The following is a 19,505-nucleotide window of genomic DNA, read 5'->3' as shown; positions in this document are numbered from 1 at the left end:
GGCACGTGAGGGGGCACTGCTTGCAGAAGGGTGCAGCTGTTTATAACAGATGTTGGAGGACATCAGGATGGCAGCTCTCAGAGCCCCCAGAGCAAAGGGGGTTTTTCCCAACTGACTGGAGCCCACGTGCTTTTTTGTCTGTTTGCTTGTGTGCCAAATAGCTCAGTTCTTACAGGTCTCTTTCTCGCTCACATGTCTTACTGGGAATGAGGGATGTCCCATGATCTGGATGCCGCTGAGAAGATCATGTGCAACAGGACACGGAGGGCAAAGGCATTCTTAAAGCAGAGCCGTCTCCTGACTCCTGCAGAACGAGGCTCTCCCTGTGAGCAAATGATTGCTCCAACGCCCTACACAGCTCCCGTATCACGCCCCCTGCTATGGGGTGATGAGCAGGCCACTTCACTTCTGTGGTGGTCGCCCCAAGCCCACACACCCCCATCTAAAGGTCACAAAAGTGCCACTCAAATCCAGATGGAGGGATGTTCTGCGAAATACCTGGCCAGTACCCCTCACATGTGCAGGTCAGGAAAAACCAGGAAAGACAAGAAACCTGCCATTCATTGGAGGTGGCCAGGGAGACATGGTGACTGTCATCATGTGGGATCCTAAATGGATCCTGGAACAGGAAAGAGCAGTAGTGGAAAAATGGAGAAAACCCGAGTAAAGTCTGGAGAGTAGCTACTGGCACTGAAGCAATGTTAATCATCTAGTTGTGATAAATGCCCTTTGGTTACACAACACGTCAACACCAGGGATCTCCATGAGGGGCACACGGGGACCCTCTCTACTGCTGTTTTTACAACTCTTCTCAATATACAGAATTATTTTTAAAAACTGAAGTTTATTTAAAGAAAACTGCTTCCTTAAAAAAGACTAGAAATGTATAAATGTTGCATTCACAAAGCATTAACTAGGCAACTGTTATATGCATCCAGTGCTGAATGTGATTTGCCAGAACAAGGCCAAGAAGATGCCATCCTGGTTGGCAACCTCACAAAGCAGGTGCAAGTGAAGCCAAGCCAATGTTTGCCAGGTGCAGTGGAAGCCTGCCATTGCGTGCATGGAACCCCATCCTGTTCTCGCGGCGATCTGACCTAAGAAGTGGCATTACAGGTGAAGAGACATAAGCCCCCGGGGCTTGCACCTCTTGTCCAACGCCACACAGCTGCAGGTAACAGACGTGAATTCAGTTCCATCTCTATCCAAGTTAAAAGCCCATGTTTCCCATCTTGGAATCCTTCCACCCAACGCAGGTTTCCTGTAAGAACATGGAACACAGAAGAAGGAACTGAGGACCATCTTGAGAACTTCCAGCAGGCTCCCAGTTTAGAAGCAGCTAAAGTAGACAGGCATGAAATGGGGAGTATGGGGAGCAGCTGGGGGGTCGAGAAGCACGGGCTGTGGAACACCGGGCGCGGCACCAAGGAGAACAGGAGTGACACAGGCTATGTGGATCTAGTGTTCAACACACACGATCCGTGTAAAGGTGAGAAAACTGTCTCTAATTCCATGTTCCTTTTACATAAATGGCTCAGCCAATTTCATACCATTTGGGGATTCCATGGAAATAATATATATGAATGTTTTAGTCTTCTGACTGGCAGATGGGATGCATTCAAGGTAAGTTCCTTTCCCCTCTGAGGAATCCCTGATGCACCAGGAGTAGTTGTATGCCTGGACCATTTTGTGAAGAAGTTGCACTGTGCGTGGAAAGAGCACGGAGCGGCTGATGGAGAGGCATGCCAGTGCAGTTCATGCCACTAAGTCATCCCACTGGGTCCCTGTGGGTGGATTTCAACTCCGGAGTGACATGTGTGTCGCAGATGTGCCCCCGTGGAGCATGGTGTCAGCCGCCATTCCAACACAAGGTTCCAGGACAAAATCACAGCCGGTTTTCAGTTTTAAAAGGTAGCAACTGTTTTGAAATAGGTTTTCAGTGCCAGATCCCTTTCTGTACCTGCCTGGATTTCTCAGGGTGTAAGCAGTCTGACAGCGACCAAGCGACATTTCCAAATGAGAAAAGAAAACGATTCAAGGACTTCATAAATTATTTAAATAGTGTGTTGAATTCAAGAAAAAAAAAGTTCCATTTTTATGGTGAAGACTGATCCTTTCTAAACCTGTTGGTAAGGTGAGAACCTGCGTGAGAGCCCTTTCATTGGACATGTCCAGTGATCACGCAGTTAAATATTCTAAAAGGTGTCCTTCGTTCACACTTCATCATGCCTGGGTTTGAGGGTCTGGAAGCAATGAAGAATCAACCAGGGTCCAACACCGAGCCGACGTGTTCTGCTTGGGCAGTGAAATCAGATCCTGCTATATGCATTTCTCTCTAAAGATGAATAAACCATATTGAAAACACAATATACTAAAACGTGTGTGTGTTTCCTTCTTGGCTTCAGTAAGCTTATTGTATTAATAACAAACAGGAGAATCTGGAAAAGGAAGGAATTGTAAGAGGGAAGACATTAAAAAGTTCGAATCCATGTGATGTTATGCCTGAAGAAAGATGAGAATCCATAATAGTCATCATAATAATAGCAATGGCTTGGGTGTTACACCTGGGTATGTGTCTGAATTCTACCACATTCTTGTGGGTTAGGATCTTATTAGTGTAAACTATGAATGCTTATTAGCGTTAATTATAAATTTTATTTCCATAGAATATTGTTTAAACACACAGGAAAGTATGAAGAATGTTAGGGTGAACACTGTGGTACCTTTTTAATATTTGGCCTCATCTGCTTGAGACATTTAAAAAAATATTACCGGTGGAATCATCCCCCACATATATTACTTCCTGTCCCTTTTTCTTCCTTCTTATCCCAGACATAATTACTAAACCCTTACTTGGTTTGTATTATTCCCATATGAACTTTTATACTTTTATTATGCACTTGCGCATCTGTGAACAATATATAGCATGGTTCAGCGTGCTTCGATAATGCCAATGGCTTTGTATTATCCATATTCTTTTGTACTTGCTATTTTGCTACACAAAATTATGTGTTTGAGTCTCAGTCATATTGTTAGGTGAGGGTATAATATATTAATTTTAAGTGCAGGATCGATTTCGTTATAGATAATAATATACATTCCTGCATGCTCCTATCAATGACCATCTAAGCAGTTTCCAGGTGTCCACTATTAGGCAAACAGTGCTGTTATGCAGAGATTTTGGATTACAAGCTGCGTGTCAAGATTTTCAGGAGTTCCCTGAGAGCCCAGGTTGCTGGATGACGTCCCTCCCGGAGTGACTTTATTTATGGTGCCATATTCCAGAGCATATGGATCATATTCCAGAGCCGTGATCCTACTGATCACCCAGGGGTGAGAACTTCCACTCTGGAACACGCACACGTGGCACCTGCGGTTCCCAGGTGGTCCAGGGGTAGGACTAAGGGCATCTTACCTCTGTCCACATTGCCAATTGCCCACCAATGCAATTGTCTCAGTTATGTACGTTCCAATCAGCATATTGTAACACCACTCTTTTGAGATGGATGGAATGTGTACCTTTGTGATATTTTGTAAATTCTTGACTCACCACAAGGTCTTCTTTTTTGGTCCATTTTGGGGGCTCTTCTTCGATAAATCAGCATTGCATATAATTTGACCATTTTTAAGTGTCATGAGGGTCTTTTAATGTACTAATTTGTTGGGTTTCAAAAAGATATATCCAGAAATAAACCATGTCAGTAAGTTAAAGAGGCACATGCTATCTTCTCTTCTATGTCTTTTTTTTTTTTTTACCTCATGTATGGTGACTTTCCTCGTGCCAAATAAAAGGGAGTGATGTCAACTTTCCAATGTTTTTATGAGCTTTTCTCATGATTTCCATGGTGTCACAGCTTGCTTCTGTAACATGCACACCTGTGCAAAACACAGCGCATCAAACCACAGAACATCGTCCCTTCTCCCCAGGGGGTCCCTGAAGCCCCCGCCCGGCTGCTCCACCCACCGCACAGCGGTCCCCGAGGCCCCTGCTCTCAGCTCCTGCACCAGATTAGCTCTGCCTGTGGGAGAACATCACACACCCGTGGCTCTGCAGGAAGTTGTCCTTTGCACTTGGTTCTTCCGTGCGCACAGTACTCCTGAGAGGCGCCCCCATTTAGGGTGTGTGTCCATCATTGATCCCTCTGGGCCGCTCAGCAGGCATGGATTACCCAGACGTCCTCCTGCGAGTGGACCTGTAGATTGCTTCCCGTGCCTGGCCACATGAATAAAGCTTGTGTGAACAAGTGTGTGCGGGCCCCTGTCTTCATTTCTCCCAGGTCCATACTCGGGAATGGAACTGCTGGGTCAGAGTGTTGGTCTGACTGCACTAGAGACTCCGAGGTGGCTGCCTCAGTAGCACATCCCGGGGTCCCATCCCACGGGCGGGTTCTGCTGCTCTGCACCTTCGTGTGTTTGGTTTTAGGCGTGCTGGTGAGCGAGGGATGTCTCCTTGGGATTCAGATCCGCACTTCTCTAGTGAACAGTGACGGTACGTATTTTCTCTTGGCCATGTAGATACCTTTCTTTGTGGACAGTCTGAGAAGACTTCCTCAATTCTTTCTTCTTAACATACAGAGACTTTTTAAAAATATGTTATTGTAAGGACAAGACCTAGGCCAGACACAGGGAATCCAGTTATCTTCTATTGGGTTCTCTTCATTTTCCTAAAGGTATCTTTTGATGAGTAGAAGGGTTCTTTTTAGTTTGCAATGCCTAATTGATTCACTCCTTTTAACTAATGCAATCTTTCTCCTATCTGAGAAGTTTTCTGGCTGCCCTAAGATCATAATAAGCTTTATGTGAAAGTTTATTCTAGAACTTCTTGACTTAAGATTTTACATTTTCGTTTCTGATACATTCAAGTTTATTTGTCCATGTAGATATCCATCTGTTCCATCACCATCTTTGTGCATTTTTAAAAAAATTGTACACAGTGAGGTTCACTCCCCCATCTTCTCTCCTACTATCTGTGGGTGGCGTTTCCAAGGTCAGATCAGTTTTCAAAGCCGTTGCCGGGCTGTGTGAGTCAGCCAGGCACACGCATCATTCCATGTCAGCCTGGGACTTGGAGGCGGGTTCTGCGGTAGTGAAGATCTCACAGCCCCTGCTCAGCTGCCTTGGGTCTGTTCCATGCATCGCCCAGTCAGCAGTGAGACGGAGACCGAGACCTCCCTTGGCCCCCATGCCTTCTTTGCAGCTTACCCCTCTCTGGAGTCAGCCCCACAGAGGGGGGCCACAGGAAAAACTGGCCAGGATGCCCAGTTCAGATACAGAGTGAATATTTTTTAGTACAGACGTCCTAAACAGCAAGTTTGATACAAATATTAAAGACATTCGTCATTTGTCTGAAATTCTGATTTAACTAAGCATCTTAATATTGTTTTGTACTAAATCTGCCACACGTACGCCACATCTCGCTGGAAAGACAGGTTTCTATTGGGGTTTCAGCTGCACCCCCATTAGGTCGTGCAGTTCTGTGCGACCTGGGGCCCCCTTTAGGGGCAGCAGCAGGAGGTAGAGGAGAGGAAGGGGTAGCGGGGACCGGCCCACGCTCCACAGGCCACCAGGTTCCCCTTCCTCCGATCTCTGGCAAAAGTGGATGCGATCGCTTCCTTTTAGGGTTTCAGTGGTCCGCCCCGAAGCTGCCACGGTGACAGCGCAGCCCTTCATCCTGGATCAGCCGGGATAGAGGAGGGAGATTCATAAAGAACAAAGTGGGAAGAAACAAGGACCCTCTCCACGCTGTCCGGGCCAGGAGGCTCTGTCCCTAGTCCTTGGGCTGGAAGCAGGGCGCCTCTCCCAGTTGTGCGTCAGCACCCGGCGCCCAGTTCTGGGACCCCGGCAGCCCCCTGCTCGCACCTGGGACACCGAGGGGGGCAGATTGGGAGCCCCAGCACTGTGATGGCACCTTAGCCAGGTTCTGATTTCAGTCGCCCAGACCCCTACTGTTTAGTTTGTTAAGAGCTCCCGCAGTGTTGGTTTTTGTGTGTTGTCCAGAGACCGTAGACATGCTCAGTGAAAGGAGATCTCACTTGCCTCTTTCCAGCTTAGCCCCTTTGTTACACTGTGGAAAATCCCTCCTTCCCCCAAGGGCTTCCCCGGGCACCGTCTCTCTCCACCTTATGCGTGGGCTTGTGTCCGTTTCAGAGCCCTCAGCGTTCCTTCGTCCGTCTATTCGCGTATCCTCTCCCTAAGTCCATGCAGTGTCGACTCACTCTTGACTACCCTCCAGGTCACACCTGAAAAGCAGGTACCTCGAGCCCTCTGGATGTTGGCATTCGTGTCGGGCGTGGGTTGACCATCTAGCTCCTGCCGCCCTTTAGCAGGTGCCTGTCCACACAGCTCGCTGGCATCGATGAGGACTGAATTCGGTCTATCCACAGCCTGCGGAGAGCTGCGCTCCTCACAGTACTGGCTCCCTGATGCCTGCATGTGGTCTCTCTTTCCATGGATCTAAGTCTGATTGCTCTCAGCACTGCTTTATCATGTCAGGACAGAGGTTCTGCTCAGCTTTTGTTTTGGCGAATATTTATCCCTGCTATTCCGTGTTTTATGATGTAGTTGAAGATGGCATTTTGGTACTTAAAATCTCGTTTGTAACTGATATATAAACATAGACCCAGCATTTGGATACTGACCTTTTAACTCTACCAGCGCTAGATTCACTACTTAGCGTCATTAGTTGTTCATATGCCTTAGCATCATCTACGTTCAAAATCATGGTTCTGTAATTATAGACTCTTAGCTTCTCTACCTTCTTAATACCCTCACCTTAAACAATACAATTACTGTATTATTGCACTGTGACCTGCAATACATATGGTGTGAAAATGAGAGTGAATATTCTCTTATTTTCACCTCACTTTAGGGGAAAGTGTGTGGTCTTTCAATCATCACACTCCCACAATCATAACTGGGTCTTGAATTCTATCACATGGTTTTTCTACATTTACTAAAATCACATATTTTTTTCTCTTATATTATTAATACTGGTTACATTGATTGTTTTTTTTTTAATGTTAATCCACCTTACGTTTGTGGAATAACTCTCACTTGGTGGTGGTAGTATTTTTTTATTCTTTATTTGCTGAACTTGATTTTGTTGATTATTGTGTTGCTTCATTTTTATACTGTTCTTACTTAGATTTGTTATCAGGGTTGTTCTGGCTTTATTAAATCATACAGATAGTGTGTTCTCTCTGCTTACTGAAGGAATTTGTGCAGTTTTCATTTTATTTCTTCAATTTCCTAAAATTCATCAATGGAGCTATTTGGTTTCAAATTTCCTTTGGAGGAAGGTTTTAGTTAGAAATGCAATTTCAGGACATTCTGCTTTTTATCCCTCATGTTTATTCTGGTAACATTTTTTTAAATATCAATTTCATCTGAGTGCTTAATTTTATCGGCATGAATATTTATAGCCTCCCCTTAATATCCTGTAAGGAGGGCAGTGACTTCCCTTATTACCTTATGAACCCAGGAAATCACTCCCTCTCTCTGCTGCCTCCCAACCCCCCAACCCCTTGTGGATCAGGTTTATCGATTTTATTAATCTCTTCCAATGTACCATATTTTGTTTTGGTTGACATTTTCTGTCATTTCTTCATTTTCTATTTCAATGCCTTAAATATTATCTTTGGTATTTCCTTCATTTTACTTACTTTGGGATTCGGTTGCATCTCTTTTTCTAGCTTAAGTGCAAGCTCAGTGTGCCAGTTTTGAAACATTGTTCTTTCCTAATATGAGCCTTTAGAGCTATGAATTTTCCTGTAAGCCTGCCTTAACTGCATCCCCAGATTTTGGTTAGTTTCATCTCTCAGTTTAAAATGTTTTCTAATTTCCATCTCATTTCCTTTTTGTCCTCTAAACATGTTGCTTAATTTTCAAATACATTGGGTTTCCTAGTACTTCATTACTGACTTCTGATTGTTTTAGTGGCAACTATACTGTGTATCTTTTCAGTCCTTTTATGTTTATTGAGATATTTTATGACCTCGCCTCTCTTGGTAAATATTCCATTTGTCTCTTGACAAGAATGTGTATTCTTTAGCTGTTGAGTGGAGGGTTCGTTCTGTCAGTGTCGATTAGGGTAAGGTGCCTAAGACTATTGTTAAATCCTCTATGTCCTTTGTGGTTTTGTTTTTGGGGTTTTCTAGCAATTTCTGAGAGAACTGATTTGACAGGTAATATACTCTTCCCCTAATACATTCTCCCTTTTCTCCCCTTCTCTTACCTTCTGGGCCATTTTTGCAAGTCTGAAATCTGCAGGCACCATAATTGCAACTCATTTCAGGTAAACTTTTTTATTTGATACATGTCTCTTTATCCTTGAAATTGTGCTGTTTTATATTGTCTACGATTTGGTTGATTTTTATTGCCTCTGCTTGTCACTCGATTGCCCTTTTGAATGGAGTACTCTCTTTCCTTTAGTTTACCATTTTTTTAAATGTTTACTTTCTTCAGGAACTTTAAACTTATATAGTGTCTTCTCAATCTCTTCCTCATATTATGTAACTTCCCTTTCAGATTTTCTTTTTCTTTTTGTCTCTGAGCTGACCCTGGGTCAGTTTGTACACACTGCCTCCCTGGGTACAAATTCTCTCTTTGAATTTTCCCCATCTAGTGTTTATCTTCTCCCTTCAGGACTTTTTTTTTCTTTTTTTAATATTCATCTCTCACATATCCTTTTGAGTATCCAAAATAGTTATTCCTCTATCTTTGTCCCATTTCCATTTTTGTAGTTTGCTGTGGGCTAAACTTATCTTGCAGTCCCTGGATTCGTTGGCTTCCCTCCTATTTCTCTGTGTTTGTATGGATATGTATTTGTAAGTTCATGTAGAGGAGATATTCTTATCCGCTGCCCATCTCCCCATCTTCAGATTCATTAAGGACCTCCACTCACCCCAGAGGGCTCAGTGCCCCCGTGCATCCTGGGGAACTCCTCCCAGGCACTGTGGAATCTGGCTGATCCTATTCCTGAGCCGGTGAGGCATTGATTCGGCTACTTTTGTGGTTACTCTTGAGTTGGGCAATGTGTCTTCCTCACCCGGGGCCCTACCACACCTTGCAATATGCTAAAGGCACCAGGGTGCCCGAGACAGCCGAGCTTCCACCACGTTCTCTTCTGAGTCCTGGTTTCCTGTAGGCGAACCAGCTCGGGTGCCCAGCGAGGCAGGCAGGGGTGATCTTTATATGTTGGTGGAAACACGCTCCTGTCGAACTCTGAGCCCAATTTGTGGACTTGAGACCTGATCTACTGATGTTTGAATCTTCTCTTTTAATGTTTATCTGCACTGCTGCGTGTTTTGAAAGACAGGCCATTCCACACACTGAGCTGTCTTGATTAGAAATCAACATTGTTTGTTTTTGTTTTTGTTGTTTTGCACCAATAAAAAGGCTTTGCTGTCTCATTAGAAAGGAGTTGTCGCAAAGAAGCCACAGCCCTTAGCATTTGTTTTCTTGCTCTTGAATTAAGCAGTCCTTAGCATGCAGGGTCGGGCCCCTCCTTGGGGGAAAGGGGCCGTGCATTCCTTTCCCGCTCCCGTTGGGTCACTCCCAGCCAGGGACCAACGAACTGGCCTGGCCCACAGAAGCACCAAGTACAAACTGCGTTTCCCCATCCCGCCACCTCCCCAGTAAAGGGTGGATGGGCTCGCTGAACGGTGAGCCCCTACAGCCAGGAGTACCTCTGGTTCTGTCGATGGGCCAGCGCCAATCCCTGGTGTCAGTCTGGAACAGAACAGGTGCCCCTTGGGTCCTTGGTGAGAGCAGAGGGCTGCCAGGCCGACCTTTGGCCTCCACTGAAAGGCATTCTTTGATCTGGCCTTTTTCTAGCCATGGAAATGGACTGAACCGCATCCCTGAGGAAGCCCTAATAGGAGTGTGGTGGATCTTCAGAGGAGAATAGCCATAGAAAGAGGAAATATTGTGGAGAAGATGGGTTTGGTGGAATCCATTGAGATTATTTTCCGAGTTCCGGCTCTGTGCTGTGTGTACAGATGTGACTGAGAGGACTTGCTGCCCTGAATTACTTTGCTGAGGCCAAGCGCTTACGGTCAGGAGTCAGGAAGCTTGTCAGAGAAATGAAATTGGACAAAGCAGTACACTTCCTTAGGCCTCGGTGTCCTTGTCTGCAGAGAGTAACAACATTTAGCACCCTTTGAGCTTTTCCCAAAGGCGAGAGACTGAATGCTTTATGCTCAGCACCACATTTAATCTTCACACGTTCCCATAAAGCAGGTACTGTGGCTAATCCCTTTCACTAATTGCCCACATCACACAACAGAAAATGCATAGCCCTGAGATTTGCAGAGTACCAACCAGCTCATTACATTAGGCTGTGTCTTGTGCATAAAACAGGCATGATTGATTCTGCCTTACCAGTTAGCTCAGAGGAGTAAATGAGACCTCCAGAGGGCCTGGGCCACAGCACATGCTCAGAAATATTACCTCATGAGCAGCGTGGAGGTGGCATCTAACTGTGAAACCTAAGAGACGCCCATCAGATTTTCCCAGGGCTTCTTTCTCCTTGACATCTCCTGCTATCCCTACACTATCACCTCCCCAGACACAGCTCCATCTGTCCTGTTTTCTTCCTCCGTGGGTGTACATCTTTGTCACACTAGCTATTTGCTGATGCAAGGACTCAGTCTAAAACCATGAGCTCCCAGAGAAGCTGTTTTCTTTTCAAATTGAGTGTTACGATATCCATCAAGGGCCAGGGTATGGCACAGGCATGGTGGAGACAATATTCTGGGTCATGTAAATCCAGTCCAGGATGGTGCCTGTGGATGGGGTGGAATGGATGTCTCCTGTCTCATTGAGAACATGATGCTCAGGACAAAAATCAGGGAGGTTGCCAGGGATAGACAGTGAGCTACACGCTTCCAATGAGTGGCAGAATGCAATGAAATTGAAATCAAGCCATGCTTGTTAGTGGGACAAGCAGCCATGCCTCTGGCCACTGCAAAATGTCTAGCTACGTGCCCCCAAATTCAGTCAGAAACTCATTGTTAGGGTGTCTGCCACACCCCCGTACTCCAGTGGAGTGATTGGTTTTGGAGGTGGGGTCTTTGGGAGGCCATGAGGGTAGATGAAATCAAGAAGGGGGCGGGCCTTGATGGGGTCAGTACTTTCACTCCGGTTCCTGTTCTCCCAGATCTCCCTGAGGACGTGTGAGCACATTGTGGGCGGCAGCCACCTCCAAGCCGAGGGAAGAGGCCTCAGACGGAGACCCACCTGCCTGGCACCTGGGTCCTGGACTTCCCACCTGCAGACGGTGAGAAGGAAAGTTCTGTTGTCTCTGCTGCCCACTCTATGGCATTTTGCTAGGGCTGCTGGTGACGAATACAAACTCCATTACAATAATCCCCACAGCAGGAAGCGGTAACCCCTTCTCTGAGTTTACCATCTTACTGCTGTGTTCATAATCTCCTACCAAATACCACCACACACATGCATGGATTTTTACCCTTGTAGATGCATAATAAGCTGTTTAAGGGCAGGGACCCTGTCTCGTGTCCTAGCATCTATCCTTTGGTCTTATTTCACGAAAGTGGTCTGTCAATAATTTTCAGTGCCGAAATGTACAATTAACAATGAATGTTTTTATGGTAAAGATTTCCTCATGTACGGAACTATTTCATTTCTGACTGCATTCATGTGAAGTCCAAGAGGAAAACAAAGGGACATAGATGGCATTTCAGTGCAAATGGGAGAAAGGGTGAGGGAAGAAAGGATCCATTTAAAAAAATAATCTGTGATGAAAGAAATAAAATCATTCAGATATGCTGCATTCCAAAAGGCTGGCCTTCTCCCTCTTCGATACACATGTGCTTCCTTCTGCACGTCCACACGATTCCAGGCTTAGTTTCTCTTTTTCCTTTGAATTGTATTATTTTAAGACCAACTGAAGTGACACCCCTTCCTCATACTCCGTGCAGTAGAGACCTCATTTTCTTACCTTTTAAATTGCAGCAGACAATAGTAAATGAGGCTCCTGGATCGTAAGCATGTTCCTTGTGTATGATGTATTCTGTATCTTCTGCTAGTTCTTGAATTAAGAGCTCTGATTACATCCCTTCCATAGAATCCCCATCAAACTGGGTGCCAAGCCTCGTACACGGTTTCAGATCAGCGTTTGGCTGCAGATTTTTCATTCGTCGATTTAATTTAGGATACTATGGTTCCTGGTTGTTATTACATATCCCTTCCACATTTTGTATTAAACTGTTCTGAGGCATTCACATTGCAGACTGGACCCAGAAGTAACACAAGATCCATCCCCATTCTCTTAAATACTAAAACCCTGGCTCATGTCACATAAATTCTTCCTAGGCTCCCAGGGGCATTAATGCGGACGCTGGGTCTGGTTCTGTGAAATTCTCCTATTTTTTTCTGCCCTTCACCTGCCTCATTCCAGCATACAAGCATAGGCTGAGCAGGACCCTGCCACTCCGAGGCGCGTGATGCACAATATTACACTGGGCATTTTTAAGAAGCCAATTTAGCAAACTTGAAAGGTCCCAGTGCATTAATTTTAAACTCTTCCATAATTTCAGCATGCACCTTTAGCCTCCATAGCAATCTTAGGAAGATTTTGATACCTGATCTGGCCTAGGCTTCTTCTTATTTATACTGAATTGTAAGTAGCACTTAGGAAAAATAAAGGTAAATGTTTTTTGTGTATATGTACAAAATAATGTCATTTATCTCCACTGGATTAGATATGCCTCTTTAGAATTAAAAAGAAGTTTTTAGTGCTTACTCTACAGTACTGTTTATAGTGTATCTGTAACATCTTCAAATAATAGTGCGCCTCATCCTATAGAAAGTAAGCTCACAACAGTCTGCTACCCACGCGATGTTGTGTTATTTTTGTCACGTTTTACTTCAACATATACATTAAACCTACAGTTTATTAAAATTTGCTTTCAACTGTTGATTACCTTTTAAAGAAATTTCAAACAAAAAAAAAAAGTCCCTTATATTTGCCCACAAGAATACTGGGTTTAACATTTCTTAAAGAGCAAGTCTGTTGGAGACAAATTTCTCAGCTTTTGTGTGTTTCTTAAAAAGCCTCTCTTTCTCCCTCCTTTTCAAATGATGTTTTCACTCTACATAGCATTACAGATGGACAGTTGGGAGGGTTTTTTCAGCCCTTTGTCGACGCTGTTCCATACCTGACGGCTGGCACAGTTTCCATGGGGTACGAGTGAGTGCCTTAAGGAACAAAATAAGAAAAAAGCCGGAGAACCTTGAACAGATGGAGCCAAATTGATTTACACATTCCTCAAAACTGGCATCTTGCTCCTCTGATTCCCGCGTGAGGAAACGTCGGCAGACAGACCTCCCATTTTCTTTTTTTTTTTTTTTTAATAATTATTTTTTATTGAAGGGTAGTTGATGCACAGTATTACATTACATGAGTTTCAAGTGTACAACACAGTGGTAGAACATTTATATACATAATTCTAGGTTCCAGCTATCACCCTACCAGGCTGTTACAATATCTTGACTATATTCCTTATGCTATACCTTACATCCCGGTTACTAATTTATTTTACCATTGGAAGTCTGTCCTTTTTTTTTTTTTTTTTTTTTTTTTTTTTGTGAGGGCATCTCTCATATTTATTGATCAAATGGTTGTTAACGACAATAAAATTCTGTATAGGGGAGTCAATGCTCAATGCACAATCATTATTCCACCCCAAGCCTAATTTTTGTCAGTCTCCAATCTTCTGAGGCACAACAAACAAGTTCTTACATGTAGAACAAATTCTTACATAATGAATAAGTTACATAGTGAACAGTACAAGGGCAGTCATCACAGAAACTTTCGGTTTTGCTCATGCATTATGAACTCTAAACAGTCAGTTCAAATATGAATACTCATTTGGTTTTTATACTTGATTTATATGTGGATACCACATTTCTCTCTTTATTATTATTATTTTTAATAAAATGCTGAAGTGGTAGGTAGATACAAGATAAAGGTAGAAAACATAGTTTAGTGTTGTAAGAGAGCAAATGTAGATGATCAGGTGTGTGCCTGTAGACTGTGTGTTAATCCAAGCTAGACCAGGGCAATAAAACATCCACGTATGCAGAAGATTTCTCTCAGAACGGGGGGGTGAGGTTCTAAGCCTCACCTCTGTTGATCCCCAATTTTTCACCTGATGGCCCCCCTGCGACTGTGCCTGTCTTAGGTTGTTCCTCCCTTGAGGAATCTTACCCGTCTCTGGCTAACCAGTCATCTTCCGGGGCCATACAGGGAGATGTAAAGTTGGTAAGTGAGAGAGAAGCCTTATTGTTTGAAAAGGTTAGCTTTTTACTTCTTTGCATATTTATGCCCTGTGGCTTCTATGCCCAGCATTTGTCTTGAGGTAGCTTTACCACTTGGAAGAATTATGATACTCGGTAAATTTGATATGAGGCACGAATTCTATTTAAGGGTTGTAATTAGGAAGGAAGAAGAAAAGCTATAGAAGTAGCAGGCGGAAGAAAACCTGGGAAGATTGATTATTTCTTTGACATATCTTCTTGTAGAGTAACTTCAGCATGTATAGGTTTTAAGCTACTACTTAAATTGCACACACACATTAACATAATAGGAGTATAGTTACATAACCAAAGCATATCTGTAATTACCAGCCATCTGCAGTGAAACCAAGAAAACCAGTTAGGCACCTTAGGCATTTGTGAAAACTTATCTATGATATGGTGGATATTGTCCAAATGAACTTGAACAGTCTGAGAGAAATCAGACAAATTAAAACAACCCATTCCTGGGGACTGTTCACATGCCATATGTTCTTTTAACAATAAATAGTTTGTAGTTGTAAGACTTTGGAGCGCTACAATTTGCACTTCTCCAAATTCTTGGTTGAGTTCCAACAGTATAGATCCAGTCCAATTTTGTTGTTTTACTGTATGCACAGGCCAGCTTAGATATCTCCTTCCTCATTCCCATGGCAGGTCCAGGAACTGGTGGGATGAGTGCATCTACAGCTGTAGCAGTGCGTGGATCTTTGTTGGGGTTTTTTGATGATCATCTTCTGGCATGAGTCTTCCAGAGGGTGCAGATGTTGGAAGTTCTTTTTCATATCGTATCTTAGTTCATTTTTGGGGTAGCCCAATTAGGCTTTGATCCTCTGTATAAACACAAACGGACCCTTTGCCTACACTTTTATATGCCCTTTATACCCTTGTGTAGAACTCGTTGGAGGTTACCACACAGGAACTGCCTTTTTTTTTTTCCTATCACTAATCTACACTTACATGATGAATATTATGTTTACTAGGCTCTCCCCTATACCAGGTCTCCCCTATAAACCGCTTTGCAGTTACTGTCCATCAGCATAGCAAAATGTTGTAGAATCACTACTTGCCTTCTCTGTGTTGTACAGCCCTCCCTTTTCTCCTACGCCCCCATGCATGTTAATCTTAATACCCCCCTACTTCTCCTCCCCTTATCCCTCCCTACCCACCCATCCTCCCCAGTCCCTTTCCCTTTGGTACCTGTTAGTCCATTCTTGAGTTCTGTGATTCTGCTGCTGTTTTGTTCCTTCAGTTTTTCCTTTGTTCTTATATTCCACAGATAAGTGAAATCATTTGGTATTTGTCTTTCTCCGCATGGCTTGTTTCACTGAGCATAATACCCTCCAGCTCCATCCATGTTGCTGCAAATGATTGGATTTGCCCTTTTCTTATGGCTGAGTAGTATTCCATTGTGTATATGTACCACATCTTCTTTATCCAGTCATCTATTGATGGACATTTAGGTTGCTTCCAATTCTTGGCTATTGTAAATAGTGCTGCAGTAAACATAGGGGTGCATCTGTCTTTCTCAAACTTGTTTGCTGCGTTCTTAGGGTAAATTCCTAGGAGTGGAATTCCTGGGTCAAATGGTAAGTCTGTTTTGAGCATTTTGATGTACCTCCATACTGCTTTCCACAATGGTTGAACTAACTTACATTCCCACCAGCAGTGTAGGAGGGTTCCCCTTTCTCCACAGCCTCGCCAACATTTGTTGTTGTTTGTCTTTTGGATGGCAGCCATCCTTACTGGTGTGAGGTGATACCTCATTGTAGTTTTAATTTGCATTTCTCTGATAATTAGCGATGTGGAGCATCTTTTCATGTGTCTGTTGGCCATCTGTATTTCTTTTTTGGAGAACTGTCTGTTCAGTTCCTCTGCCCATTTTTTAATTGGGTTATTTGTTTTTTGTTTGTTGAGGCGTGAGAGCTCCTTATATATTCTGGACGTCAAGCCTTTATCGGATGTGTCATTTTCAAATATATTCTCCCATACTGTAGGGATCCTTCTTGTTCTATTGATGGTGTCTTTTGCTGTACAGAAGCTTTTCAGCTTAATATAGTCCCACTTACTCATTTTTGCTGTTGTTTTCCTTGCCCGGGGAGATATGTTCAAGAAGAGGTCACTCATGTTTATGTCTAAGAGGTTTTCGCCTATGTTTTCTTCCAGGAGTTTAATGGTTTCATGGCTTACATTCAGGTCTTTGATCCATTTTGAGTTTACTTTTGTATATGGGGTTAGACAATGGTCCAGTTTCATTCTCCTACATGTAGCTGTCCAGTTTTGCCAGCACCACCTGTTGAAGAGACTGTCATTTCGCCATTGTATGTCCATGGCTCCTTTATCATATATTAATTGACCATATATGTCTGGGTTAATGTCTGGATTCTCTAGTCTGTTCCATTGGTCTGTGGATCTGCTCTTGTGCCAGTACCAAATTGTCTTGATTACTATGGCTTTATAGTAGAGCTTGAAGTTGGGGAGTGAGATCCCCCCTACTTTATTCTTCTTTCTCAGGATTGCTTTGGCTATTCGGGGTCTTTGGTGTTTCCATATGAATTTTTGAATTATTTGTTCCAGTTCATTGAAGAATGTTGCTGGTAGTTTCATAGGGATTGCATCAAATCTGTATATTGCTTTGGGCAGGATGGCCATTTTAACGATATTAATTCTTCCTAGCCACGAGCATGGGATGAGTTTCCATCTGTTAGTGTCCCCTTTAATTTCTCTTAAGAGTGACTTGTAGTTTTCAGAGTATAAGTCTTTCACTTCTTTGGTTAGGTTTATTCCTAGGTATTTTATTTTTTTTGATGCAATTGTGAATGCAGTTGTTTTCCTGATTTCTCTCTCTGTTGGTTCATTGTTAGTATATAGGAAAGCCACAGATTTCTGTGTGTTGATTTTGTATCCTGCAACTTTGCTGTATTCCGATATCAGTTCTAGTAGTTTTGGGGTGGAGTCTTTAGGGTTTTTTATGTACAGTATCATGTCATCTGCAAATAGTGACAGTTTAACTTCTTCTTTACCAATCTGGATTCCTTGTATTTCTTTATTTTGTCTGATTGCCGTGGCTAGGACCTCCAGTACTATGTTAAATAACAGTGGAGAGAGTGGGCATCCCTGTCTAGTTCCCGATCTCAGAGGAAATGCTTTCAGCTTCTCGCTGTTCAATATAATGTTGGCTGTGGGTTTATCATAGATGGCCTTTATTATGTTGAGGTACTTGCCCTCTATTCCCATTTTGCTGAGAGTTTTTAACATGAATGGATGTTGAACTTTGTCAAATGCTTTTTCAGCATCTATGGAGATGATCATGTGGTTTTTGTCTTTCTTTTTGTTGATGTGGTGGATGATGTTGATGGGCTTTCGAATGTTGTACCATCCTTGCATCCCTGGGATGAATCCCACTTGGTCATGGTGTATGATCATTTTGATGTATTTTTGAATTCGGTTTGCTAATATTTTGTTGAGTATTTTTGCATCTACGTTCATCAGGGATATTGGTCTGTAGTTTTCTTTTTTGGTGGGGTCTTTGCCTGGTTTTGGTATTAGGGTGATGTTAGCTTCATAGAATGAGTTTGGGAGTATCCCCTCCTCCTCTATTTTTTGGAAGACTTTAAGGAGAATGGGTATTATGTCTTCCCTGTATGTCTGATAAAATTCCGAGGTAAATCCATCTGGCCCGGGGGTTTTGTTCTTTGGTAGTTTTTTGATTACACTTCAATTTCGTTGCTGGTAATTGGTCTGTTTAGATTTTCTGTTTCTTCCTGGGTCAATCTTGGAAGGTTATATTCTTCTAGGAAGTTGTCCATTTCTCCTAGGTTTCCCAGCTTGTTAGCATATAGGTTTTCATAGTATTCTCCAATAATTCTTTGCATTTCCGTGGGGTCCGTCGTGATTTTTCCTTTCTCGTTTCTGATACTGTTGATTTGTGTTGACTCTCTTTTCTTCTTAATAAGTCTGGCTAGAGGCTTATCTATTTTGTTTATTTTCTCGAAGAACCAGCTCTTGGTTTCATTGATTTTTGCTATTGTTTTATTCTTCTCAATTTTATTTATTTCTTCTCTGATCTTTATTATGTCCCTCCTTCTGCTGACCTTAGGCCTCATCTGTTCTTCTTTTTCCAATTTCGATAATTGTGACATTAGACCATTCATTTGGGATTGCTCTTCCTTTTTTAAATATGCTTGGATTGCTATATACTTTCCTCTTAAGACTGCTTTTGCTGTGTCCCACAGAAGTTGGGGCTTAGTGTTGTTGTTGTCATTTGTTTCCATATATTGCTGGATCTCCATTTTGATTTGGTCATTGATCCATTGATTATTTAGGAGCGTGTTGTTAAGCCTCCATGTGTTCGTGAGCCTCTTTGCTTTCTTTGTACAGTTTATTTCTAGTTTTATGCCTTTGTGGTCTGAAAAGTTGGTTGGTAGGATTTCAATCTTTTGGAATTTTCTGAGGCTCTTTTTGTGGCCTAGTATGTGGTCTATTCTGGAGAATGTTCCATGTGCACTTGAGAAGAATGTATATCCCGCTGCTTTTGGATGTAGAGTTCTATAGATGTCTATTAGGTCCATCTGCTCTACTGTGTTGTTCAGTGCTTCCGTGTCCTTACTTATTTTCTGCCCAGTGGATCTATCCTTTGGGGTGAGTGGTGTGTTGAAGTCTCCTAGAATGAATGCATTGCTGTCTATTTCCCCCTTTAGTTCTGTTAGTATTTGTTTCACATATGCTGGTGCTCCTGTGTTGGGTGCATATATATTTAGAATGGTTATATCCTCTTGTTGGACTGAGCCCTTTATCATTATGTAGTGTCCTTCTTTATCTCTTGTTACTTTCTTTGTTTTGAAGTCTATTTTGTCTGATATTAGTACTGCAACCCCTGCTTTCTTCTCACTGTTGTTTGCTTGAAATATGTTTTTCCATCCCTTGACTTTTAGTCTGTACATGTCTTTGGGTTTGAGGTGAGTTTCTTGTAAGCAGCATATAGATGGGTCTTGCTTTTTTATCCATTCTGTTACTCTGTGTCTTTTGATTGGTGCATTCAACCCATTAACATTTAGGGTGACTATTGAAAGATATGTACTTATTGCCATTGCAGGCTTTAAATTCGTGGTTACCAAAGGTTCAAGGTTAGCCTCTTTAGTATCTTACTGCCTAACTTAGCTCGCTTATTGAGCTGTTATATACAC

The 19,505-nt window shown here is 42.8% G+C and overlaps 1 long non-coding RNA gene across 3 annotated transcripts in view; it reads left to right on the top strand.

Annotated features, from left to right (window-relative positions):
- LOC118935937 (uncharacterized) overlaps positions 1-19,505 on the top strand; it is a 60,978-nt gene that overhangs the window by 28,110 nt on the left and 13,363 nt on the right. The window contains exon 5 of one of the 3 annotated variants that reach the window (XR_008995419.1): positions 4,424-5,492. The exons of the other annotated variants lie outside the window; for them this stretch is intronic. This is a non-coding gene — a long non-coding RNA (uncharacterized LOC118935937). Of the gene's footprint in view, positions 1-4,423; positions 5,493-19,505 lie in introns of those variants that run through there. 3 annotated transcript variants of the gene reach the window in all.

The sequence above is a fragment of the Manis pentadactyla genome, chromosome Y (genome assembly GCF_030020395.1).
Source record: "Manis pentadactyla isolate mManPen7 chromosome Y, mManPen7.hap1, whole genome shotgun sequence".
NCBI lineage: Eukaryota > Metazoa > Chordata > Mammalia > Pholidota > Manidae > Manis > Manis pentadactyla.
Note: the sequence above shows the minus strand (reverse complement) of the source record. Positions and strands in the feature narration are given on the sequence as shown.